Source organism: Rattus norvegicus, chromosome 2 (genome assembly GCF_021556685.1).
Source record: "Rattus norvegicus strain SHRSP/BbbUtx chromosome 2, alternate assembly SHRSP_T2T, whole genome shotgun sequence".
Lineage (NCBI taxonomy): Eukaryota > Metazoa > Chordata > Mammalia > Rodentia > Muridae > Rattus > Rattus norvegicus.
In genome coordinates, this window is record NC_141535.1 from 44,618,332 (window position 1) to 44,645,404 (window position 27,073).

The 27,073-nt window shown below is 42.7% G+C and overlaps 1 long non-coding RNA gene across 4 annotated transcripts in view; it reads right to left on the bottom strand.

The window, feature by feature from the left end:
• LOC147996062 (uncharacterized) overlaps nucleotides 1-27,073 on the bottom strand; it is a 151,920-nt gene that overhangs the window by 57,080 nt on the left and 67,767 nt on the right. For 2 of the 4 annotated variants that reach the window (XR_015670628.1, XR_015670637.1), the window contains exons 2-3: nucleotides 18,257-18,340; nucleotides 16,987-17,100 (exon numbers count right to left, since the gene is read on the bottom strand). This is a non-coding gene — a long non-coding RNA (uncharacterized LOC147996062). Of the gene's footprint in view, nucleotides 1-15,455; nucleotides 17,101-18,256; nucleotides 18,341-27,073 lie in introns of those variants that run through there. The other 2 variants (XR_015670633.1, XR_015670639.1) reach the window with 2 other exon arrangements.

The following is a 27,073-nucleotide window of genomic DNA, read 5'->3' on the forward strand; positions in this document are numbered from 1 at the left end:
AGCATTTCCTGGCCCCTCTCCCCAGCAGTTAGGATAAACAGACACCAAAGGTCATTTCTGCAGAAAGCTGTTGTTGGCTGAGCACTCTAGCCAACAAGCTCCAGTCCCTGCCCTGCAGCTATCACCACTGATCATTGATGTTAGTTTAAAAAAAAAAGTGTTCTTCCTGTTTCCTCTCCTGATGTTTCTGAAAGGATAATGTGGCCACAAGCACAAAGGAGCCTTGTCCAAATCCAGAGGTTCCACTGGCATCCTGGCTCCATTCCAGAAACCTAAGTGTTGGAAGATTAGAAGAGGTGCAAAGATAGGAAGGAAACAAAAATGTCCCATTAGCTAGCTGCAAACAAGCTCTTCAACTCTGCTCAATGTTTCTTGCAATTTGCTTCCCTGCCTGAGGGAGAAGCCAGTTCTGATTTGCATAAACAAAGCATAAAATGGCTATTGTAGTACTTTCTACAATGTGACCCATTCTAAAGCACATAGACACAGCCCTGTAGGGCCCTCCATGCTGCAGATCCCCCCACTGTCTATAGGCATCTGCTGGTGTACTGTGCCCTCTCCAGGTTGGTGAAGTGTCCCAGCACACTTGCTCCTGACAGCATCATTATCTTTAGAAAACCAAGACGGTGCCCACCTTTAATCCCAGATCTCAGGAAGCAGAGGCAGGCAGATCTCTGGGAGTTGGAGGCCAGCCTGGTCTACAGAGTGAGGCCAGGGCTCATTATACAGAGAAACTAGAAACCAAAAACAAGAAGGAGGAAGAGGAGGAAAGTGGGAGAGGAAGAGAAGAAAGATCCAGCCTTTCATCCTACTTCACAGATGCCACACATCAGCTGTTAGTATTCGTACCTAAGAGCTGAGTTCAGCAGGTAGAGGCAATGGAGCCAGCACCAGGACGGCTGGAAAATGCCCTTCATCTAATACACAGTTACTGGATTCTAGCTGTCTTTACTTCACTTGGCTCCTCTGAAGGGTAGTTTAATGGCTTAAGAAAGAGATATAGGCGGGACATTCTCAAAGCACAGAATGCATGAGGGTGGTAGGGTGAAGGAGGCAAAAGAGGCCTGAGAGAGCAGATATTTACCACTGAGAGAAAGAACCCTCTGGCAATGGGCACTAGAGAGGTAGCTCATTGGTTGAGGGTGCTTGATGCTCTCAAAGAGGAATCGTGTTCCAGTGGCTTACAACAGCCTGCCCCCAGCTCCATGAAGTCCAATTGTCCTCTCTGGCCTTCATAGGCACACACTCACATTGGTGCACGTGTGCATGCACACACACAGACACAGACACACACACACACACACACACAGACACACACACATACACACTTTAAAAAGAAAGAATAAACCTCTGTTGAGGAAGAAAGAACTGGCAAAACCTAGGTCCTGTGTCTGCCCTGACATAGCACCCCTCCACCCAACACAGCAGGGCAGCTTTATTGAGGTTGTATTTGTACCAGAGGCTCCATGAAGTGAAACTGGAGAGCAAACTAAACAGAAGTAGCAGAGGGGTGCATAACAAACTGGTAACGGGCAGGTTAGGTTTTTTGCTGACTAGACTTGGAGGCTTCTAAGAGAGAGAATTCAGGGGAGAACCAGTTCGAAAGATGACATGATGTCAGAGGAACTTCAGAAACTATACTGAGGCCCCTCATAATCTCAGTGATGCTCTTAGTAACAGGGCTTCTACCTTGAACACCCAACCATGGTGATGGCTACTTTCAATGGAGCAAGAAGTCTGCAAGGCCAAGGTGAGCTTACTTCTTTTTGTGACTTCTTCTAAGTGCTTCCCCATAAGAATTTACCAATGACTAGTGTGGTCCCCTTCAACCCAAGTGGTAGCTTTGGAATGTGCAAACAAGACTTGTTTGTGAGGACATATGGTCCCTCTTGATGCTGGTTAGAGCCTGTGCTTGGAAGGAGAACCGACAGATCCACTCTCATACAACACTGCTGTATGAATGCTATGAAGATTTGAGAATTTCACATGTAAAGCCAGTTTTCCAACTCATTAGAGACTCTATTTATCAAAAAGAAAAGGTAGAAGTTTCCATGTCTAACGCAGTGCAGTTTGACTTACAGTAGTTAGTCACAGGAGATGTGACTATCCCTACCCTATGCTTGTTTTATATCCCATGAGTTACAGAGTGTAGTGGTTTGAATATCCTTGGCCCAGGGAGTGGCACTATCTGGAGGTGTGGCCTTGTTGGAGTAGATGTGCCCTTTTGAGAGGAAGTTTGTTACTGGGTAGGTGGGTTTTGAGGGCTCCATGGGTTCAAACGCTGCCCAGTGCAGATGAGTCAGTCTCTTCCTGGCTACCTTCAGATAAGATGCAGAACTCTCGGCTCCTTCTCCAATGTTCTGCCATGTTTCCTACCATGATGATAATGGACTGAACCTCTGAAATTGTAAGCCAGCCCCCAGACAAATGTTGTCCCTTATATAAAAGTTGCTTTGGTCATGGGGTCTTTTTACATCAATAAAACCCTAAGACAGATGGTGAGCCACCAGGTTTCATGTTCATTCAAGCAGCTAGGAAGTTTAAAAAAGGGGCTGAACATGTATGTTCTGTCGGGAGTGATCTAGGACCCTGACATCAGCCATGTGGACTCTTTGGACTTCTGAGACCTTTGTGAAGCCTGTCTGTTGTGCTAGAAGTTGCATTCAGTATTACACTTGGCAAATAAGAGAATCGGGACCTTGGTTTACCAACAGGGAGACAGCAGAGAAGAGTTTTGCCAGTGATGCATAGGAATTAAAGCAGAAGGAACCCTATTGTCCACTTTTAAATCAGACTTTCTAACTAACAGCCAGCAAGGTGGTTCAGCAGGTAAAGATGCTTGCCACCAAACTGAAGTTCTATCCCTGGAATACACTTGGTATAAAGAGAAAAGTAGTTGTACAAGATGTCCTCTGACTCTCATATACCTGTCATAGCGTGTATACACCCATACACATGTACACTCACAAGTGTACACATAAGGACACACACAGACACACTGGGGGAATAAACACAGTATTTTATTTAATTTAAAAAGAAAAAGTATTTTTTCACAAAGCCCTGAATTTAAGAAAACAAAAAACAAAAATCTCCACAGACCTCTGATTAGGGAAATGTTTTCACCCCAGGGCTCACATGACCACATTTTTCTGTGATTAGCACACAGTTTCTCAGATAGGTGTTATTTACATTTATAGAAACTAGTTCCAGAATCAGTATGGATTGTTAATACCTTATCTCATCCCAGAAAGGAAAAACAATAAAGAATGTTGTCAGCCATGCCTGGGAGGCTAGAGGTGCACTCACTCATACTCTGATACAAAAGGAGCACAGCCCTAGGACAGCATCCCTCAGACTTCATGGAGATGCCAGTTGTCCCAACATGAGTAACTAGATCAGAAAGATGGCACTGTAGAAAGGTAAGGCTGGGTAAGGATTTTGTTTTTGTTTTCCTTGCTGTCTGTTTGCATCATTACTAGGAAAGCCATCAGGAAGCTAAGACCCATTCAGATCTGTGTAAGTCTATGATTTTCATGAAAAAAAAAAAGATCTTAGATGAGTTGTAATCTCTTAAGTTATAAGAAACATATAGAACAATATAAAGAAAGAGTGACCCAAAGCAGATAAAAATCACACAAAATGATCATATACCTGAAGCTACTGAAGTCAGGTGGCATGTACAAAGGAGAAGTGGTCAGTTGAACAAAAAAAAACAAAACAAACAAACAAAACCAGACTGACCACTGAAGTAGGAAAGTTGATAAAATAAAATAACAGAGTGGAAGTGTGAAAAAAGAAGCCATTTCTTGCTATATTTAGAGGTGAGAGGGTACAAAAAACAAACAAACACTGAACTTCAGTGAATGGATAGATTATTTCAACAGAAACGAAGACATCTGAGAGATCCTAGAAAGAATAAGTTAGATCTAGGTATCAAAGTGATGATGTCCAGTAGAAGCTGGAAGGTCAAGGCAAGTACACACTCCTATTCTGATCACTCAGAACAAAAGGGGTGACCGCCAAGGCATCAGCAGCCAGGGACACGTGAGCATGATTTTAAGGACAAGAGAAAACCAACAGCACATACCAGCAGTGGCAGGTCAGAGACCCACATTTAACTCCAGGAATGCCAGAAGGAAACAGGTGACCTCACAGCCAAAGGCAAGTGAGCCTCACGGTCCTCTGTGTCAATAACCTGCTATCAGAGCTGATTAGACATGAACAGGCCTGGACTTTCTCAGAGAAAAGAGTAACAGAAACACAAACCATTGTGATAAGCCGCACATGCATACAGAACAAAGGTTGGCCAGCACCATTCCAAAAGTGAAGGTTGATCTTTATGGGAAATGACTCAAACGTCCCCATGGACCTATTGAAATCCATGTTGCATAGACTTGAGTACAATAGACCATCAACATGGATTCGAGACACAGGAAACCTGATTATGAACATAACTCTGCCATTCTCTTTAGGGAATGAGCTTCTGGGGCTCATTTTCTTAACTGAAGAAACAAAGTCTCCATGACCCATCATACAGGCGGTTGGGGGATAAAGCTGCTTTTTGAATTAGTGGTCTCTGCATTACATATCTGTTTCTTCGGTTATACCCCTGAGGCAAATAAAACTGTATTGTCAGTGGTCTCAAAAATTTTAACTGTTAATCAACTTAAGACTTCTGCCCTATTATTTTACATCAAAGTTGTATGGAAGTCCACTGTCTAAAATACAGAGAGGAATTCACACAGTAACGAGTTGAAAGGCTGCTAGCCCTACTCTTTGGAGAAGGACCTCACAGCTCTTTACATTTGATTAATTTACAGTGTGCATGTGCTTTTAAGACTCGTGATATAAACACTAATGAAATATTAGAAGAATCACAGAACCTGTAGAGAATCTTTCCTCTAAGCAGGAAACTTTAAAATTTTAAAACCTAGTTGCAGGACATGAGAAAATCAGGTTGGCACTGGCCAGGAGGAAGTTTCCTCCCTGATGGCTAGCTTTCATCATTGGAAAGGTACTAGGCAGGCTACTGGGGCATTAAGAGTTATGATGGTTTGAATATGCTTGGCCCAGGGAGTCATACTATTAGAAGTTATGGCCTTGTTGGAGTAGGTATAGCCTTGCTGGAGGAAGTGGGTCATTGTGCATGGGGGCTTTAAGACTCTCCTTTTAGCTGCCTGGAAGTCAGTCTACTCCTAGAAGCCTTCAGAAGAAGATATAGAACTCTTAGCTTCTCCAGGACCATGCTGCCTGAATGCTGCCATGTTCCTCCTACCTTGATGATAATGGATTGAACCCAGCCCCAATTAAATGTTGTCCTTATAAGAGTTGCTTTGCTCATGTTGTCTGTTCGTAGCATAAAACCCTTACTAAGACAACAGTCTTACCTCATTGTGAAACCTGTGAACTATAATGCCAGCTGATGTAGCAACACATGCCCATGAGTATAGTAGTGGCACAAATGTTGTGGAGGTAACCAACAACTTTCTGCTTGGAAGTAAAGCCTGAGTCACAGAAGGAAATTAATACCTGGTGCTTAAATCTGACCAAGAACCCACAGTTGGGGAGTTCATAAATGCCAGGAGTAAGCTTATTGTTATTTTTTTTTCTAACTGCCTTCTACATCCATGTCCCTCTACTCATAGATTAGTGTTGCTCTCGGACTTCGTCATTGATTGCAGGGGGTAAAGGGGGAGCAGAAGTGAATGATGATAGAAACTCACAGCTGGTCAAAGTACAGAGAATGTCAGTGGAATGCTAAGCCACCCACACACACAAAATAGAAGACATCTATACCACACTCTTCCCCTCCAGGTTCAAAGACTATCAAGGAAGAGAGAACAGAAAGATTTTAAGGGTCATAGCAAAACAGTGTCTTCTGGATATTACAAGACCTCTATGTTCATGAACTCTCAGCAGCCTGGTTGCCAGCACAAGATCAAGCCAGCCAACATTTCAGCATGTAGAGAGGGGGAGTTCATGAGCCTCACCTCTAATAAAAAAGCTACTGACAGCTGATGGGCTTCTGGGGAAAGGAGAGCCAGTTTTCTTTAAGTATAAGGCCTCTGGGAGGTCTTTTGGGCTCCCATAAATTGCCCCATACCATGAATATATGGGCAGCAGGGAGTGAGAGAGGAAGGAAAGAAAGAGAGAGAGAGAGAGAGAGAGAGAGAGAGAGAGAGAGAGAGAGAGGCAGGCACACAGAAAGAAAGAAAGAAAGAAAGAAAGAAAGAAAGAAAGAAAGAAAGAAAGAAAGAAAGAAAGAAAGAAAGAAGACTCAAAGTGGGAGGGTAGAAGTGGGACTGGCTCTAGGAACAATTGGGGAAGGAATGGGAGAAAGTGAATGTGTTCAAAATATCTTGTATGCATCTATGAAATCCTCTATAAGATTTAATAAAATGGTATTTTTTAAAAATGTTTTAGCATTTCCACTCAAATGTTGGTGTTATAAAACACATTTTCACAGGGAAGAGAAGAAATCTGATTTCTGTAGCAATATTTTGTATTTATTCTTTAACAATTTCACACATATATACAGTGTATCCTCATCATATCCATCTTCAACTCCTACCCAGGACACCAGATCCCTCCTCCCAAAACATCATCCTCCCACGTTCATGTGCACATGGGTGTGGGGCTACTCACTGAGGCACCATACCACTCAGCATATCCCCAAAGAGAGAACGATCCCCTCCCCGTTCCCCTTCCCCCTACCAGCAGCTACCAAATGCCAATAGATCCTCAGAAGTGGTGAGGCCTAGTAAGCCCCTCGTCAGTCCATGAGGAAATATTGACACGTCCAATCTTTCACAGGTCTTGTGCAGTTAAGCACAGCCACTGTGATTCTATAAGGGCCACAGCCCTAAGTGCAGAACACAGCATGTCTCAGCACTCCTCCCGAACCTCTGGCTTTTACATTCTTTCTCCCTCCTCTTCAGCCATGTTCTCTGAGCCTTGGGGGGGCATAAGTACATAGTTGTCCCGTTTATGGATGAACTTGTTCTCAGCATCTTGACCATTTAGGAGTCTCTGTATTAACCCCTACTGTCTGGGGGAAAAAAGCTTCTCTGACTGAACTTAAGGGCAATACTAACCTGCAGTTATAAATAGAAAGTAGACTGTCGGGCATCTCAACACATTTAGCAAAATAACAGAAATATGGGTTCTCAATGGAGATATTTGGTAACTAGGAAAAAGAAAATAGAAAAGCAAACACTTCGTTAACGTGTAAAGAGTTGATAGCTTCTCTGTCTAGAGACAGCAAGAAAACGTTGAAGGTGAAGCAAGTTGGGGGAAATGTAGAAATCAGGCTAAAAGAGTATTCTTCTTCCCATAAGAATCCTCTGGTTCAAAACCACACCTTAACAGTTGAGTTGGAATGCTTTAGACAAAATAGAACAGACCGTGACTTCAAAATTCATATTTTAAGAATATGACCGTGCAAGTGTGTAAGATCTTGACCTTGGAGGTACCCCAGCTGGATGTCCTCAAATGCATCTCTAGGCTCCACTGCATGTAAACGTCCTTCCTAGGCCCTCAAAATAACACTTCAGAGTTCTGAAGAGTAGATAATTCACTCCAGAATGCCTAGGGATTATTTAGTAAAGTATGTATTTATATCCAGTATTTATGCCCAGTCCAAGGATTATCTTCAGCCCCTCATTTCCAGCCTGGCTCTTTCTGTATGACAAGAACATGACAAGACAGTAGGTGCCCACTTCCTCCTCCCTCCATGTGCACAAGAAAACAGCTTCGTGGGATTCTCTGTCATACAAGATGGATTGAATCTCTCTGTCAACTGGACCTTGATCCCAAGGACAATATGCTAGAGGCTCATCGCTGGGTACAGATGCCTCCTGCTTCTTACAGAGTGTGGACCACAGCAAAAGTATAGGCAAACTACCTAAAGACTGTACATGGACTGACCCTGGACTCTGACCCCATAGGTAGCAATGCATATCCTAGTAAGAGCACCAGTGGAAGGGGAAGCCCTGGGTCCTGCTAAGACTGAACCCCCAGTGAACTAGACTGTTGGGGGGAGGGCGGCAATGGGGGGAGGGTTGGGAGGGGAACACCCATAAAGAAGGGGAGGGGAAGGGATTAGGGGGATGTTTGCCCGGAAACCGGGAAAGGGAATAACACTCGAAATGTATATAAGAAATACTCAAGTTAATAAAAAAAAAAAAGTATAGGCAATACTCACCTCCTTCTGAAAGTTCATTACCTGCTAACCTGTCATAGTTCTTGCTGGGGCTTTGCCGTACTACGACGACGACGACGATATGACGACGACGACGATGATTATTATTGTTACTATTACTATTATTGCTGTTATTTGTTATTTTTTTTTTCAAACTCAAGTATGGCCAGTGCTTCCATGGGTCTGCTCATAAAATGACCTCACAGTTGTGCTTGCTAAGTCTGCCTGTATTTACTACCTAATTCTACCTTCATTTTTATGCCCTGAAGTCTCAGCACCAGGAGGCTTTTACAGGCCTAATAAACATTTATATGCAATATTTATTGCGATCCATTCCTATTACATCAGGTGCCATTAAAATCAAGAGGGGGTTAAAAAGAAGGGCTAATTCTTTTCCCAGAGCAAGTATCATATGCTATGATGTGCTTCGTACTGGGCAAAAGTCAAGCAGATTTGGACTTCTTAAAACCCTTCTCCCCCAGCTCCAATACAGCCTTTCTAACATAAAAATTCTTAGATCTCTTTACCACGTATAAGTTATGCGAGCCTTTCTCGATACAAGTGTGAGTCCAGACCAAGGCTGCTGAAACGCAAAGGGAAAGTTCCTTTTAGTGCACACATACTTTCCTGGCCACAGTTGACAGTACACTTGAACAATCACCTTGGCAAGTCTTCTGTCTGGTTTCAAACAGGCACGTCCCACATTTCCCACCATCAACTTGTCTCCAAAAGGAAACTTCTGCTCTGTCTCTCTTCTAGTCCACTTCCATAATGGAGAATTTGATAAAGTATAAAAGAGAAATACTTGTCTAATGATGTCCTATATGCTGCTTTCTGGCTTGCAGTGTTTCCACACACCCTGCCTGATTTCCCATTTGTATCCTTGCAAAACCTCCAGGAGGTGAATGTTATCGGTGATTTCCCAGATGAAGAAACTATTCTGTGTCTCAAATCACACTCTGCTGTAAAGAGTCAAATCCATCCAGTTACTGGTGGCCCTAGCAAGCATGCTCTAACAGAGCCTTCTTCCTCCTTCATAGTTATAGAACCATCAGTTTTTGGCTAGGTATAGGACCACCAAGCAGAATGGTACTCCCAGCTCCCCTTGTGGCTGTCTGTGACCCCATCACTAAGCTTCATAGGAAAGTGTTTCAGACAAGACACATACAGACCCCTAGGAAGATTCTGAAGGAAGTGAGAAACTAGCTAGAATGGGGACATGATGGTATGAGCAGGAACAGACATCTGAGTCTGCAAAGGGATCATGAAAAGCCCTTATGGCAGGGCAATAGGTAAAACGAACTGGATGCCTGTAGGCTTGATGGCATAAAATGACTGAATGACCCAGGAATACCTATCCAGGCATTAACAGGAGAAAGAACAAGACAGAAATGAAAGAGAAAGTGTGTCCCAGTGTAACCTACTGTTCTTTTAACTTTCGTAACATCTGAACTTAATCTTTTTTTAAAGATTTCTTTATTTTATGTATATGCATACACTGTCATTGTCCTCAGATACATCGGAGGAGGGCATCAGATCCCATTACAGATGGTTGTGAGTCACCATGTGGTTGCTGGGATTTGAACTCAGGACCTCTGAAAGAGTAGTCAGGGCTCTTATCCTCTGAGCCATCTCTCCAGCCCCCGAACTGAATCTTAACAAGTAAGTTTTAGCTGACAGATAGTTTGACTCCTGTATAACACACTGGACGCAAAGAACTACAAAGAGCAGTAGAGTTGCTAAAGGACATGAAAGATGCCCTAGAAAAAGCAAAATAATTAGGAAATCCAGGTGACATATCTGGGGTATGAAGTAGCCTTTCAGTCTGTTAATTTATAAGGAAACTAATTTTTCAAAGTCCCCTTGGCAGGGGAAGTGACTTCATTAACAGGCCCCACACACACTGACACCTTAATAATGAATGTTATAGCCTCTTAAATGTCAGTCTTCACAAAGAAGAAACACTGGGGGAAAGAACTCATGAAGAGTGATATAATTTTGATGCTATACCTAGGAGGCTGTCCTGTCTTAGTTCTAAAATCCTTGTTCAGACGTCAAACCATGCATTTAGAACCTGTAGTCCTTCCATTTGTTGATGCAGTCTGGCAAGGGGCTCTCATTACCTTCTACCCTGGGTTTTGGCTGGAAACCACCTGACCAGTTCCCTCCTACACTGATGCACACCGGATGAATAAGACCACCTCAACTCAACCTGCTCAAGCTGGAGAACATCCAAGAAAGCCACTTCCAGGGCAGGACCCACTCTATGACCAGGCTCTGCTCCAAAGACCTGGGAAAAACCCGAGGTCTTGACAAAGACCTGAGAAATACAGGTGGGGAGCCCTCTTCTTGACCATACACAGCATGACCAATTGCTGCAGGGTCCTGTTCTCATGACGGCTCACCATGATGGACTGAACTGTCAGGCCGTGAGCCAACACACACACACACACACACACACACACACACCTTAACTCACCAACATGCACACACCAGACACCATTCTCTAGCAATATCTTTCGTACCCTTTACTACATATGCTTGGGGAGAGGGTGCATGTGTGTGTTCTCAGCCTTAACTCTAATTCTCGTGCTGCTCTTACATCAAAATTCAGTTCTTTGTGGCTATGTCCTGTCTGTTTGGTTCTTTTCCCATTCTCCTTCATTCTTATCTCTTAAATTCCCCTCTGTCCCTGGGAGAGTCATTTTTAGTACTGCCAACAATATGCTGTTCTGGAACACTTCCCTTTAAAACAATTCACTTTTCTTATCCTATCATTGCATAAATCCTTGAGGCCATGGATACCTGAGCTAACCTCACACCAAAAAAAAAAAAAAAAGTATAAATGTTAGGGAAATAAATCTGTAACTATGAAAAAGAGGTCAAGTGGCCAGTTTGTCAGAGGCTGCTGGTTCTTAACATTTAAAAAATCTTCCACTAGCATCTTTGGTTCCCTGATACTATCTGAAAATAGATAACAAGGCCTGGAGAAACGACTCAGGGTTGAAGCTTACTACACAAGCAAGAGGATCTGAGTCTGTGTTCATGAGAACGCTGAATGGTCACAACGGTTGCCTCTAATCCCACTTTGGTAGGCCAAGTTAGAGAATACCCGGATGGAGCTGCTTCACGAAGGTGGCCAAATCTGACCCACAGGCTCTGGGTTTGAGTAAGAGACCCCGCATCAGAGAACAAGATCGAAGAGCAGTCAAGGACCATTTTCAGTATCAACCTTGGGCCTTCACATATATGACCATCCATGTGCATGTACGCCTACCAGCACACACACATATGAAGAAGGAAACTGGCTTTTACAAGAACTCTCAAGATTAAGGTTAAGATTATTTATCAGTCATCTTCATACGGTTTTCTGTTTCTATAAGCTTATATGCATTATATAGATTGTCCTAATTTATATTAATTTGAATTTCCAGGGGTTCCGTTAATGAACGTAAGTTTCTTATTTCTACCTACAGCAACAGGCTGGGATTTCTTTTCACATCTCACTCCCCCATGTTGAAAGTTGGACTTCGTAAAGCATGAGTACACAGCAGCCCTTTGCTGGGGCTACAGACATGCCCAAGTGAGGTTACTGAAATTCAAATTTTACCTCAGGGAGCAGGGCGGTTGCCAGGAGCCACACAGCTCTGGAGCTGTGTATGTTTGAGGCTTATTTTTGGTTTTGCTTATTTGCTTTACTTGACAATATTTAGACAAAGCTGAAAGGCCAAGTGCTGGGTGTGTGGCTGATCTGGCTGACTACTTTCCTAGCATCCAGAAAAGCCAGGGTTCAATTCTCAGCCTATAATCAACAGAATGTGGGGTGTCACCCGAGCCCTTAAAGAGGCATAGGCAAGGGGACCATAAATTCAGAGTCATCCTCAACCACATAGAGAGTTGTAAGGCCAGTCTGGGTCACATGAGACCTTGGATAAATAAGAGGGATCATGAAAGGGGAAGAGTCAGGAAGAAGAGAGAGCCTCTGTTCAGAACAGAGAAAGCTACTCTCAAGTTCACTCTATACACGTGGAGACTTGAGGTCTTGGTTCTTTTATCCTCTTTACTTTAACTAAAATATGTCTATAAGAATTTGTCTCTTTAGACAGACATAAGATTTCACTAATCACAAAAGGGCGATGAAATATGTCTGTTCTCCATGAGATTCAAACATACTGTCATCATGGCTGAGCCAAACAGTCTAGACAGTGACCACTTATTAGAAATCAGATGAAGAAACTCCTGGAAGGAATAGCCCCTTCCTATGGCTTCAGTCCCACCCCAGCTCTCAACACCTCATCCTCTCCACTCTCATCATTAGTTTTATTTCCTTTGCTGATCTGCCCCAAGACTTCTCCCGCATCCAGTTCTTTAAATAGTGTTACTGTTTCCACCTAGAATATTCTCTTAATCCATGTTTGATGGGTTTTTTTTTCTTTTTCAGATCTCACATCAGTATCAGTCACTTCCTTCAGAGAGGTCCTCGTGGGTCCCTTGCACACGGGATACCTGACGTACACTAAGATGTAACCTGATTTAACACCAGACCGAGACGAGGCAGCCCCACACAGGCTGACAAGCCACTTAGAGACACAAGCACAAATAGCAATAAGTACCAATCCAAGATGAAGGAAATTTCCAATCTTTGACATTAAAATCAAGTGTCCATTCAGAAAAGGAGGCCATGAAATCAAACAAGAAATGAAGTTGTAGTCGCTACCGTGCTCCCTCTCCCCCTACCCCTACCCCGAAAAAAGCAAGGAAGGATCGGCCATGGGCCACTATAAGGAAAGCCCAAGAATCTGTGTGTAAGGCATTTTGAGTTGTTCTTGGTTTGTTTCCAAAACACCGTGTAGGAGCTTGGCATGTGAGAGCAGAGATGATGGATTGAAAATAGAAAATGTGTGCATAAGACTTGGATCCAAAACGCAGGCAAGCAAGTGAAACCCTTGGAAAAGCAGTTTTCAGAAGGACTGGAAGGGGCTTAGGGGTGTTCAAAAGTACTGAAACGGAAATAGAAGAGAGGTCCAAAATAAGAGGACGGCTGACTTGGTGAGTGTTCACCTCATGCCTAGCAACAGCATCACCTCGCTTAGCCTATCCCCACAGACGGACACCCCTAGGCTCCCATTTCTAAAAGAGGTGATTCAGGTTTTAAATACTGAAGAAATTTCCCTCAAACCACGTGAAACAGGTTGGAAGCACAAATTTTAAGCTCACTGGACCGTAAATTATCCAAATCAAAACCGTTTTGCCATTTCTACCATCTGTAATTCGACTCTCGGACCCATTAGTGGCATTGCCAACCATTAGTGACATTGTAACCATTCACCCCAACCTGTCAGGGTGAAAATGTCAGAAGACCATGATTAAGTTTCTTCGTAGCAGCTTCTGGATGTTCCACAGATAAAGTACAGAGAAGAGCTTCAAAGACAGGTAAACCAGTACCACATATGCAGCCTTCTGTCGGTCCAAGAGGATGATATCAATGTAGACAGGCACCCTACCACTGAGACACATCCATAACACTAGGATGACACCGCTGGAAATCTTCATTTCTAGAGTGTGTGTGTGTGTGTGTGTGTGTGTGTGTGTGTGTGTGTGTGTGTGTGTGTGTATTCTGCACATATGCCTCTGTGGTTTTGTGTGTTCACATACACATATGTGAGCCTAAAAGCTCAGAAAACCATCTAGATGTACATATCTCAATGCTAACAGAATGATTCACAGGAGGAGAGTGGACTTAGGAGCAGGTAAACCTCCAATGGCACTCTAGAATGTTCTTTCATGCCAATAAGTTCATGGCTTAACTTAGGAAAAAAGCCATCCAGGACATTTTTCTTCCTGAAGGAGACATTCTAACGTAGCCATGGCAGGTAGTCCCTCAACCACACCCTGGCTCCACTGTTAAGACCATCCCCTGGTAGAATTCCCAACGGATGCTAAATTCCTGCTATGAGCACTATTTTCAGCTTCAGTTGATATCTTCCCTGCAGTGTTCTTCGATGAATCTCTGCTTCTTCGATTATAACCACTAAGACCTCATTTAAATTGACCACAATAAACATTATTGCTTAACAGTTCCCAGAACACTTCAGAGCACTACAGTTTCTTGGGCCACAAGAACTTAAACAAGGCCCCAAGAATACGTGTCCTCAGTTGGGTGTCCTATACCAATGGTGGCAATCTGTCTGTCTAGCTCATTGAATTCATGCCAATTCACCTGTATAGGAAACCCTAAATCATGATTAACTCATCTCCCCACCCCCCCCCACCCCCGCAACCTCTTATTTCCTAAGTCACTAGATCCTGGCTTCCTCATTTTATTGCTTTTTAAAATATATAATAAACATGTAAATGCATGCTTTTTAAAAAGCAAACATGTGACAGGCAACATGTTTAAACAATTAAAGAAAAAGAGGCAGTGAACTTGAAAGATGGTGCTGGGATTATATGGAAGGGTTTGGAAGGAGGAAAGAGAAGGGAGGATTAGGCAATTTAAATAAAGTAAACCAATCCAGGCATACGTCTCATGGGGTACCACCTGACCTGGTAAGTGCCCAAAACCCACATAGAGCCACGCAGCGTGTATGTATGACCCCAATAGAACAAGAAACAAGAAGGTAGAAACAAGAGAATCCCCAAAAGCTTGTGACCCAGCTAGCCTGACATACTCATTCTCAAACAGAGCGACAGGTGAAGACCAACACCCAAGGTTGCCCTCATGCATATGTTTGCATTCACATATGTAAACACATATGTACATACCATAAACAAGCATGCATACAAAAATATAAAAAAGTAAAATCACACTGAAGTCTGTCAGGTAGAAAGTGAAAGGTCTACCGTTGACCTTGTCTAGGATGGAAAGCTGTTACCAAGAGCAGCATGTGCCGTCTCCCACGGTCACACTGACAGCATGTGTCATCCCCCACGGTCACACTGACAGAGCCCAAGCTCACAGTGCCTTTCACTATTCAAAGGCATGCTGTCTTCATTGCTTCATTTTCAATAGTTTTCATATCTTTTACTCTGCATTGGAATGGCACAATCCCATTAGCCATCCCATAGAATGGCTGCATCTAGTGGACCCCTCTAAGACAATGCTTTTCCAACATCACAAACAGCCCTGTAACTCACAGCCTAGGACTTATGCCCCAGCATATGTCACTGGTTTCTGTAGAATAGCTTTCAAAAGGCGATTCCTACATATTGTCGATTTTGATAAATATGACAGATTGCTTTCTGAAAATGTGCTGATGTTGTTTCATGTTTCAGCTTTATGGTATTTTTTTTAATATCTAGTAAGACAAAACAGTCTCCAGACCCCTTACAGATTATTCCTTTCAGAATTAATGATGCAACCGAGCTTCGAAATTCAGCTAAAAAAAATTTTATGAATCAAGAAAGGAACAAAAGGCATTTGGTTCTTGGGCATGTGTGATCTACCCGGTGGGTGCAGTGGCCCTGAAAAGGTGGACTCTGAGCCCAGCAGGCCAGGGCCCGATGACCAGCCTGGTCCTCAGTGCTCAGACTCATACTCATGGAGGCAGGAAATGGGATCTCTGGATCTCACAGCACCAGTGGGTTTCCTGTTTCACTGGAACAATACCCAGGGCTTCTGGAAGGAGGGCAAACAGCACTAGGGCTCATCTCCAAGGGGATGGGGATGGAGGCAGGGCACCTAAGGGTAGGCTCAGAGAGGCTTTGGAGCCAGACAGAGCTAGATGTGACCTTGTCCTGGCCTTGGTGTTTACATGAGCTTAGATAAGTCACATGACCAATCTGTATCATGTGACTTCCTTACAGGTCAATAATAGGGTTGGCCTCTGAAGGGCTGGCTATAAAGCATAGAGATAGCATGAGAAGTCCCTTTTATAGTGTGCAATAGACTTGTTAAACACAGAAGGCCTTGGTCTCACTCGGGTTTTGTGAAAGTACTCCCTGGTGTTTCTGTGACCTTTTTTCTCTACTCAATCCCACTACTCCCCACCATCTACTGTAACAGTCAAGTGTCACTTGGTTTCGGCTGTTACTTGGCATGACTGAGTTACAGACTGGGATGTGCATCTCGGTAATTGCTGGAGGCCAGGACCCTCTCTCCTTGCCATAGATGAAGGATCAGCACTTGATCCTTAGCCATCTTGAATGGCTCTCTCCTAAAAGTGTCCTCATTGTTCTTACCACCTATTTAAAAACCTTTGACAAGGGCCAGTGAAGCATATGGGTACAATACAGGCCACGGCTATCCCTACACTCAGCAGTACATATATTCCCTCTTCCATTCTTTTGCAAAAGTGTTTGATGCATCCATGATCTAGGGCCTATTTTAATGTTTCCCTTTGATCTCCTCTGCATACTCCTACTCCCATCAAGGATGACCTTCTTCTGTGGAGCAGTAGAAGGAAATGCATCTCCTAGCATGCATCAAGGACGCTAACATCTCGTTTGCTAACTGTGTCAGCATTGATGACATAGTACTGTAAAAGAAACCCTAAAATCATCTACTCTGAGAAGCATTACTGTTGGAAACCACACTGGGAACTGTGAAGCCAAACTAAACCAGCTTCAAGCCAAGATGGACAGAGTGCTGAGTGTGCTAAAGAAGCCATGTTGTTGTCCAGGACTCAATCGGTAACCTTGTTGCTGCTTCTGCTCATCAGAATCATCTGTGCTGTCCAGCTACTGTGTGTAAGTTCCATTTAGACATGGCTAAGGGGAAGCCATCTTCTCTAACACAGGGCTTGCCTGGCAAGTATAACGACAAAATTCATTAACAGAAATGGGACCTGTTATCCCATGAGCTGGGTTAAATGCAGCATCCCCATGGCCTGGAGGCCCTCCAGCACCATGGCTTGTTCTTCAGGACTAGAGGACCAAATGCAGCAGATAACAAGATGAGCCTGGAAGTAAGAAAAGGCAGAAGATTAGTGAAGAGTCTTTGTGCCCTATATCTAAACACAGTACAATTTTGTTTCTAGTAACTATGACCAACACCTTTCAGTCACACCTCCATCTCCTATAGGAGGCAAGGATCCTGAAACAACCCAGATTGTCACAAAGAGATTTATCTCTGTTCAATTCAGTTAATTCCAGAATTTTAGTTGCTTCTTTTAGTGAAAGACCCGCTCTTCCCCTCCACTAGGGGTAGAGCCAGGAGGAAGGGAGATATAGTGTGTTTTCATTCCTTGATTCACTGAAGGTCATGGTTTCATGCTCTCCTCCTTACTCCTATGGTAGAAAAAGACTGGCACAGGAGACCAAGATCTTTGATTCACTGAATTCAAGATCTCTGTTCTTTTGTGGTTAAGGGCAGGAGAAAGAGAGAGAGAGAGAGAAAATGGGCCAATCCATGTGCACTGTGGTTATATGTAACAATCTGATGTGTACGTGGACTAAGCAAAGGGCACACTTACCTCTGCAGGTGCCGGGGAGTTAATCTTTCTGGATAAAACCATGCTGCATACCATTATTTGTGGGCATTTATGAAATGCATGGCATTTCCCCACCTTAACACAGCAGACCTATTTGTCTTTTTTTGATTCATGTATCTGCATGTGTGCACATGTCTGTGTGTGCATACATGCATGTGTGTGTGTGTGTGTGTGTGTGTGTGTGTGCTGAGTATCCCGTTGCCCACAGCATTCTCTTCATGAGACATTGAAGAGACAAAGCAAACCATGAGTCCGAGCTCACATAAAATATAAATAAGGTTATTCAGAAGAGCTGAAGGTACTAATAATAGCATGGCATTTGAAAGGGTGGAATCCGCAAGTGGGATCAGCACAGTGCTCACTTGCAGGCCCTGAAACAATGAAAGTATCATCAGTAGCAATCAAAATGGAACTAACAGACTCAGAAGTGCTCACTATTTTTAAATGAAGGAAAAATAAAGAACAGCCAGATAAGTGTGACTTCTGGATGACAAGTCACCCAGAGGACTGCTCAAGAGACGTAATAATAGAATCTTTTTATTCCTCTGGCATTATTCAACTGTGAGCTAAAAGTGCACCTTGAATGATTCATTGACAACTATGAGGAACGTGAATCTAGACTCACACAGGATGATGCATGGAGAATGTGGGTAGCTCTGGAAATGTGCAGACACCAGGATGTAGGGGAAGGGGTCTCGGGTCGGTGGGGCTGGAAGACAAATAAGACAGCATTAGATAGAATCCTTTAGAAGAACCTTGAAGAAAGAAAAACTGGAAAGTAAAATTTTCCTTCCAGGAAGACACTTTGGGTTCTGATTCCTGGCTTCCTGCATCAGCAAGTTGGCACAGTGCAGAGCCGGCTATAAATGTCAGGGTACTGAATGCTTTCTGGCCATGAGGCTTTTGTTACCATGGGAACAACCGCCCTCTATTTTCCGGAAGGTGGTTAATAATTAGACTGAGAGAAAAAAAAATCAAATCTGTCCCAGACTTGACTGCAACCAACTCCGGCTGCTGCCATCTTGGTTGCTATTACTGGAAATTCAGAGTCTCCAGGGAACTGATACCCAAGAAAAGACACCAGGTCTTGAGTCTTCGGAACTGATAGTCAAGACAACGCAGACTCCAATCATCTGGTCAGGGGCAGCGGCTGTGTTCTCTCTCATCTAAGGCTCCTAGCTCCACTCTTCAGATATGAGTCCATAGTCTAAAGTAACTACAGAAACCAGGAAAGTAAGTAGGGGCCATTCCTGGGGTGTGAGGAGGAGTCATAGAGAGGGGGATAGCAAGGTAGAATTGGCCTGATGATGAAATGGGAAGGAAACAGGAATGCTTTAATTAGGGAGGAGGGAAGAAAATAAATACAGAAGAAGGGAAGAGAATAAAATAATACTGATGGCGTCTAGAAGTGTAAGGAAAGGAATCATACTATTAACTACCTAAAACTTTTTTAAAATACACGTAGGTCAATATATAAATATACATATACAGTTTAAATAGATGTCCTAGGTGACCATCTAACCAAAGACCATCTAACAGAAGCCCTAACACCAAGCATGTGAAGCCTTCATTTGAATTGTTGGTCAGGGTTGTCCAAGAGACTTCCAAAACATTACAGGACATTGCTATTCCTCCTGGCTGCCTCCCAGGAGAGAAAGATAAGTCCTATTTCTGAAGATACCATGTATTCCTGAAGGCGGCCCAGAGACCCTGAGCTGGAACTGATTTGAAAACTTCCTCTCTGAGAAATAGCTTTCATGGTACCAGATGGCATCATGCAAACTTCCAAAAAAGCAAAGCAACCAACAGTCCTACCCAGCTATGACGTCTATGAACGAGAGGGACCAGCACAGCACAGTAGCCTTAAGTGGGCAATGGTGGCACACACACCTTGATGGCAACCAACAGCTCTCTAATTGGCCTTAACTTCACCAAGAGGAAAATCATGCTTGGTTTTAGAAACCTAGTCAATCATTCAGGGCTATCGAGTCATGGACCTTGGAGGAAACCTACAACTTCTACTTTACTAAACCAGCATGATCTCTAACTACACTCTGAATATTTGTCATCGTACTCACAGATAAGTGTGTTCCTCAACCTTCAGCAAGGAAACTTCTCTTTGCAACAGAGGGAGACCTTTGTAGGAAACCACAACCCATCAAAATGCAGCGTTGTGGAACGCAGTCACAACTGATACATCTACAACCCAATTCCTGCACCCGAGGCCCAGAAAGCATTGTGAACGAGGAAGCAGACAATTTTAAGAGCCAGAGGAAGAGAAATTTACTGTGTGATTGTAACTCTTAGGAATGTCAGAAGCTAAAACCATAGTCTCCCTACCGTGGCTGCTAACAGGAGGTGAATGAGGATATAATTATCATTATAATAAATATAATTATCATTATAATAAACACACTGATGTGAACAGGGCAAAGTCCAGGAGGCTCCATCCTTACACAAAGAAAGAACTACACGCAACAAAGGAATGTGAGTGTGGGGAAAAGGAGTCTTCCCCAAGGAAGAGCACATCCATTGTTTAGCCAGTATCAAATAGTCAGTCTATGGAAACAAAAAATGTGTGTGTGTGAGTGTGAGTGTGTGTGTGTGTGAGTGTGTGTGTGAGAGAGAGAGAGAGTGTGTGTGTGTGTGAGTGTGTGTGTGTGTGAGAGAGAGTGTGTGTGTGTGTGTGAGAGAGACTGTGTGTGTGTGTGTGTGAGAGAGAGAGAGAGAGAGAGAGTGTGTGTGTGTGTGTGTGTGTGTGTGTGTGTGTGTGTAACAACAATTAAAAGAAAGAATATAACAGAAGGTTTGAATGGAAAAAATGGAAACCGGAAATAACATGATTATATTATAATGTCAAAAATAAGATTTTTAAAAATAGAAGAATTGACTAGAAACAATAAAACAAAAGCATGTTGTATCCTGGAATGTCAGAAGGAAGGCTATCATTTACTTTATATATCTTTCTAGAAGTCTATTTTACTTTTAAAGTTATTGATCTTGGATTTTAGGATATACTCATTGCACAAAATGATGATGTTTTCACACATGCATACCATATATGTTGATGATATTTCTCCCACAGCCCATTCTTACACCCTTTCCTCCTTCTAGTACTTTTCCTGTTCTTAGTTTCCTGCAACTTTCATGCCTTACTTTTTTTTTAATGAAAAAAAAAACCCTCATTGGAGAGGAAAAGATGTGATCTCTATCTTCCTGAGTCTGGCTTATTTTACTCAACAGGAGGATCTTGAAGTTCAATTCTATTTTTTTTTCTTTTCTTTTTTTCAGAGCTGGGGACCGAACCCAGGGCCTTGCGCTTGCTAGGCAAGCGCTCTACCACTGAGCTAAATCCCCAACCCACAACAGGAGGATCTTTTTTTTTTTTTTTTTACTTATTATATTTTTATTATATATTTAAGCCACTTTCCTGGCATGGGTTTGTTTGCTATTGGGTCTGGGAAAGCTGGGGCGCATAGCAATCTCTCAAACGATTCCTGGGAATCGCTATTTATTGCTATGTGAGTCTAATATTTCACAGCCTTTCTGCCCGGGACTTGTGACTCTCCGCACATATTTTTTTTTTCTGTTTTTTTTTTTTTTTATTATCTTGAGTATTTCTTATATACATTTCAAGTGTTATTCCCTTTCCCGGTTTCCGGACAGACATCACCCTCCCCCCTCCCCTTCCTTGTGGGTGTTCCCCTCCCAAACCTCCCCCCATTGCCACCCTCCCCGCATAGTCTAGTTCACTGGGGGTTCAGTCTTAGCAGGACCCAGGGCTTCCCCTTCCACTGGTGCTCTTACTAGGATATTCATTGCTACCTATGGGGACAGAGTCCAGGGTCAGTCCATGTATAGTCTTTAGGTACAACAGGAGGATCTTAATTCTAACCACTGTCCTTGAAAGTGCATAGCCATGCTTTTCTTTATGGCTGAGTAAAATCCCATTGCCTGATGTGGATGTATAGCACTTCGTCCATTCATCTGTTGCTAGGCAATGGCAACAATGCTGTATGGATGTGTAACTGTGGAACACTGACTTACATTCCTTTAAGTATATATACTGAGAATATAGCTAGGTCCTATAGTAGCTGTATTTTAACTTTTTAAAGATTTTGTTTTTATTTTTATCTATATGTGAATACACAGTCAGTGCCTTGCAGAGGGTATAGGAGGTTATCAGATCCTCTGCTGGGACTACAGACAATTGAAAGCTTCCTGAAATCCGTGCTAAGAACCAAACTCACCTATTCTGAAAGGTCAGCAAGTGTCCAGATACCTCTCCAGCACCTATGTTTAATTGTTCAAAGAGCCTCCATACTGATTTTTCATAGTGGCCATACTTACACATATTGGAGGTTGGTGAGAGAACAAGACTGTGGTAGTTTGGATAGGCTTGGCCCAGGGAGTGGCACTATTAGAAGGTGTGACCTTGTTGGAGGAAGTAGGCTTTAAGACATTTGTCCTAGCTGCCTAGAAGCCAGTCTTCTCTTCAGAACAAGATGTAGAACTCTCAACTCCTCCTGCACCATGCCTGCCTGGACACTGCCATGTGCCTGCCTTGATGATAATGGACTGAACCTCTGAACCTGTAAGCCAGCCCCAAGTAAATGTTGTCCTTAAAGAGTTGCCTTGGTCATGGTGTCTGTTCACAGCAGTAAAACCCTAACTAAGACAAAGATAGAAATCTCAGTTTTAGTGCATTTTATTAAATTATCTTTTGTGTGTATACCTGTCTGTGTAAATATGCATGCATGCATGTATGCATGCCCTGGTATGCCTGTAGAGATCAATGGACAACTTTTAGGGGTCAGCTCTTACCTTCCAACTTCTTGGGGCACAGTGTCTTTGCTGCTTTGTGTACTTCAGGCTAGCTGGCTATTCTCTGTCCCATCTCACAACAGGAATACTGGGACTGTGGTTGTGTACCACATCATCCAGCTTTTTACAGGGGTTCTGAAGATCAAACTTAAATGATCATGCTTACACAGATATCACTTTTGCTAAATGAGCCCTCTCTAAGCCCTAAGACTCTTCTTTTCAAAGTACTTGTAGAATTTCTCTAAAAGTTGAGAATTCAGTTGCTTCATCTTCCAGATACTTCTAATGCAACAAAGAATTTTATGTCAATATCAAAGACCACTATGGCTCCAGTTCAAGAATGAATCATTCTTCTTCAAACTAGGAGCAGAAGCAATAAGCCATGTTTACAAATATGGCAATACTAAACTAAATCAGGTAATGAGATATATATATGTATATATATATATATATATATAAAACGAGACCTCCTGATTATATAATATATATTATATTAAACTATTGGTATGTATGATATATATATACACATATATATCAACCATTGGTGATGACTGCGCTGTACATACTGGCATGACTGTGCATGCATGGCTAGTGGAACTAGAAAATAATATAGTCTCTATAGAAAACACTATCATGTTTCCTTGAAAAATTTAACAGAGCCATTGGCTAGAGAGATGGCTTAACAAAATACCTGACACACAAGCAGGATGACCTGAATTCAGATCTCAGTGTCTCATCCCCAAGGCTAATGTACCTACATGCCACCTGGAGTCCATCTGAATACCTAAAGTTGCTCTGTCACTCTCAATCTAGCCAGGATTTATGATACAATAAGAGATGGAGTAGAAATCCTCAGTAATGCTACTTCACCCAAATCGTCATAATGGGCAGATTGGCAAATAGCACTTAGATTTGAGCTGTAGATTAATTTAAAAATAATTGTTTTAGTATATGACCTAGACACCACATGGAAAATTAATCCTAAAAAATTATTTACTTTAGTTCAAATGTAACTGGAAATCTTGAGTTTTATCTGTTAACTCTAAGTAAAATTGTTTCCAGTAAGGGGAACAACATCATACACACATGTATATATACACTCTATACACACACACACATACACACACACACACACACACACACAAACACACATCACACAGGCAAGTACACACACAAGCATATATGCACACTCACATGGTTTTTCAATAAAATTTTCATTAAGAATTTCATATATGCATACGATGTATCTTGATTATACTCACCTCCACTCCTTCCCTAGCTCCTATCATATCCACCCCCACCTCACGCCTTCTCAATATCATGTTCTCCTTTTTGTTTTTAATAACCCACTAAGTCCAATTTGTACCTTTGGGTGTGTGGTCTCTGATGGGTGGTCCACTTACCAGGGCTTATACCCAAAGAAAACTGACTCTCACCAAGAAACCACCAACTGTCACCAGTCTCTCAACTAGGGAACAAGGCTCACGAGCCCTTGTCCAATCCTGCCTGACCTCTGGCTCTTACCATCTGTCCAAGTCCTCCTCCTCAATGTTCCCCTCAGTCATACTAGAGATTCCCCATACACATCACCCCACAGACACTTTTCTGCATTTTGACTAGTGATCAGATTCTATGCTAACCAATGTGCACTGCATGAAGAAACTCATGTGATCTGAGAGCTACACTAGTCTGTGAGTACAGACACGGAAACATGGATATAGAAAACTTTAATACTAGGAACACTGTCGCTTTCCCTATAAAGAATATGAAAAGCACACGACAGCTGAAGTCTACCACAGTTGGATAAAAAAACCATGCTGTTCCCAACCCACGTACGGCCGAGAGAAGAAAACAAAGGCCTCCTAGACCCTACACTGAGCCCTCGTCATCAGCCCTGCAGTTAGGTAAGATTCCGTTCTACCCATTAGCTTAGCTCTCAGCAGTGTCTAGAGCTGGCAGAGTCTGTTGGATCATATCTGTCCTCTGTAATTGCTCATTAGATCCAGAGTCGTCGTGCTGAAAAGCTGTTTACCCTATCAGCTGGAGCCCTCTTATCTAAGTACGTCTGATTCCTAGCAATAGGGAGGTCATTTTAAAGCAATCACTGCCGAGCTTCTGTAAATACTCTCCCCAGAGATACTGAAGCTGTAGTACAATTATCAATAGACATTATGACAAGGACACTAGAGCATCCATTTTACATTTTAAAAAAATGGATGAGTTAGAAAAATGTTTAATGATGCATCTGCATGAAAATGTCATAATAAAACCCATTATTTTTATGCTAACCTTCAAAAACACTTTTTTTCATTTATTCACTGCAGGGAGGAGAGGGCTTGTCACAGCACCCATGTGAAACTCAGAGGACAACTGTCAAGAGTCGGTTCTCTGGGAACAAAATCCTGGTCACCAGGCTTCACATCAAAATCACACAATGGAGTGTGTGGGGGGGGGGAGAGAAATCGAAAGGTCTTTTGGGATTATATTCAAGGTTCTTCCTCCTCTTCCCCCTCCCCTGGCCCCCTCTTCTTCCTTCTTCTCATGCTGGGGGTCGAACTCAAGGACTCACACCACCTAAGCAAATATATGACAAATGAGATAGAACCCCACCCCATCCCACCCAACTCTTTGGCTCTTTTTCCCATTTCACGGCCCCACGCATCTTAAACTAACGCCACACAAACTCTGGTATTTTCTCCACGGCTGCTCATCTAACTCCTGTTCATTAACACTCCTCCTTGGAAGAAACACAGGCTTGAATATAAATGCATGCATGTGATACTGGCCAGATCATGTTTGCCTCTGTTTCTGCCCCTTTTAAAATTCGGGCAAAAATTATGTATGCTTCCCTGAGAGTCTTTCAGGGTCTACAAGAGCTTATGAACCTCACTTAGTGCATCCAAATTCTAGTCTTGATTGCTGTTACTGTTTTTAATTTACCATATCTTTATCGCGTACTCCGGATCGGTATTTTCCAGGATCTGACAAACACCACTTCTCTGTGGAAGTCCCTCAGCTGCCTTAACGGAGCCATCTCTAGCAGTTCAAGTTATCGCATTCTTCATTTTAATTAGCTGCCTTATAGGTATATCCTTCAAAGCCTCCTCCATAGACCCCTCCCATCTCAGTCAAAATTAGGGATTCTACTGCTAGGAAGAGACACCATGACTGTGGCAACTCTTACGAGGAAACTTTTTTTTTTTTTTTTTCCGGAGCTGGGGACCGAACCCAGGGCCTTGCGCTTCCTAGGCCAGCGCTCTACCGCTGAGCTAAATCCCCAGCCCCATGAGGAAACTCTTAATTGGGGTTGGCTTACAGTTCAGAGGTTCAGTCCATTGTCATCATGGCGGGAAGCATGTCAGTATGCAAGCAGACGTGGTAATGAAGAAACTTGAGTTCTGGATTCAAATCCTTGGGCAGCAGGAAGAGAGAGTGATACTGGGCCTGGTTTGAGCATCTGAAACTGCAGAGCTCACCCCCAATGACACACTTTCTCCAATAAGGCAACATGTCCTGATCCTTTCAAGTAGTACCGTTCCCCTATGAGCCTACGGGGGTCATGTTCAGACCTCCCAAATGGGATACTACCTTTTGTTTGCGTAGAGGCTTTGGAGACTCCAACAGAACATGCCAGATCATAGCCAACGATAAAACAGAACCTGTTTCAGAGACGGGTTCTTGCTGACTGTGGTTCTCGATGGTGCCTAAGAATACAGAGCAGTTTCTCATCCTGTTTTCAGTCCTGTTGCTATGGTAAACATCTAGTTCTCCATCATGCCTTGCTCTTAGAATTTATCCTTAGTTACACTAAATTCTCCATATTTTTGAGTGTTTTTTAAGTGTTTTTCTAATTCCCTGAAAAAAATCACAGCTTTCCCTCAAGTTTCTCTTTGAATCACTGAGGCCCAATTTGAAAGTGACAATACACACACCAGATGAGTTGGAATGGCATTTTTTTAAAAATAATCCTTCTTTGACTGGAGAGATGGCTCAGTGGTTAAGAGCACTGACTGTTCTTCCAGAGGTCCTAAGTTCAAATCCCAGCAACCACATGGTGGCTCACAACCATCTGTAATGGGATCTGATGCCCTCTTCTGGTGTGCCTGAAGACGGCTGTGGTGCAGTTATAATTAATAAATAAATAAATAAATCTTTAAAAGATGATTCTCAACACATCACACACTTGAGTCTGTTGAGAGCTCCCAAATTTGTGACATGATTGTCCTCTAAGAAATTTAACAGGGTCTCAAAGATGGTTCAGCAGCTAAGAGCACTGAACGCTCTTCCAAAGAACCCAGATTCAATTACCAGCACCCACACTGTGTCTCACAACCATCTATTGTTATAGTCCCAGATGATCTGATTCCTCCTTCTGGTCTCCTTATGCACCAGCCATTCAGATGGTACACAGTCATACATGCAGGAAAAACATCCATAACCTTTTAAAGAAAAAAGAAATTTTACATTTCTTTTAAAAAAATCATAATTTGATATCTATGTGTAAAATATTTTAGACATCAAATGCTGCAAAATTAGTTCACTTTTTATTATGATATAGTAGCCTTATAAACCAGTAAAACCGAGCTCACAGATATTCCACATTTGGAATAAAGCCAGC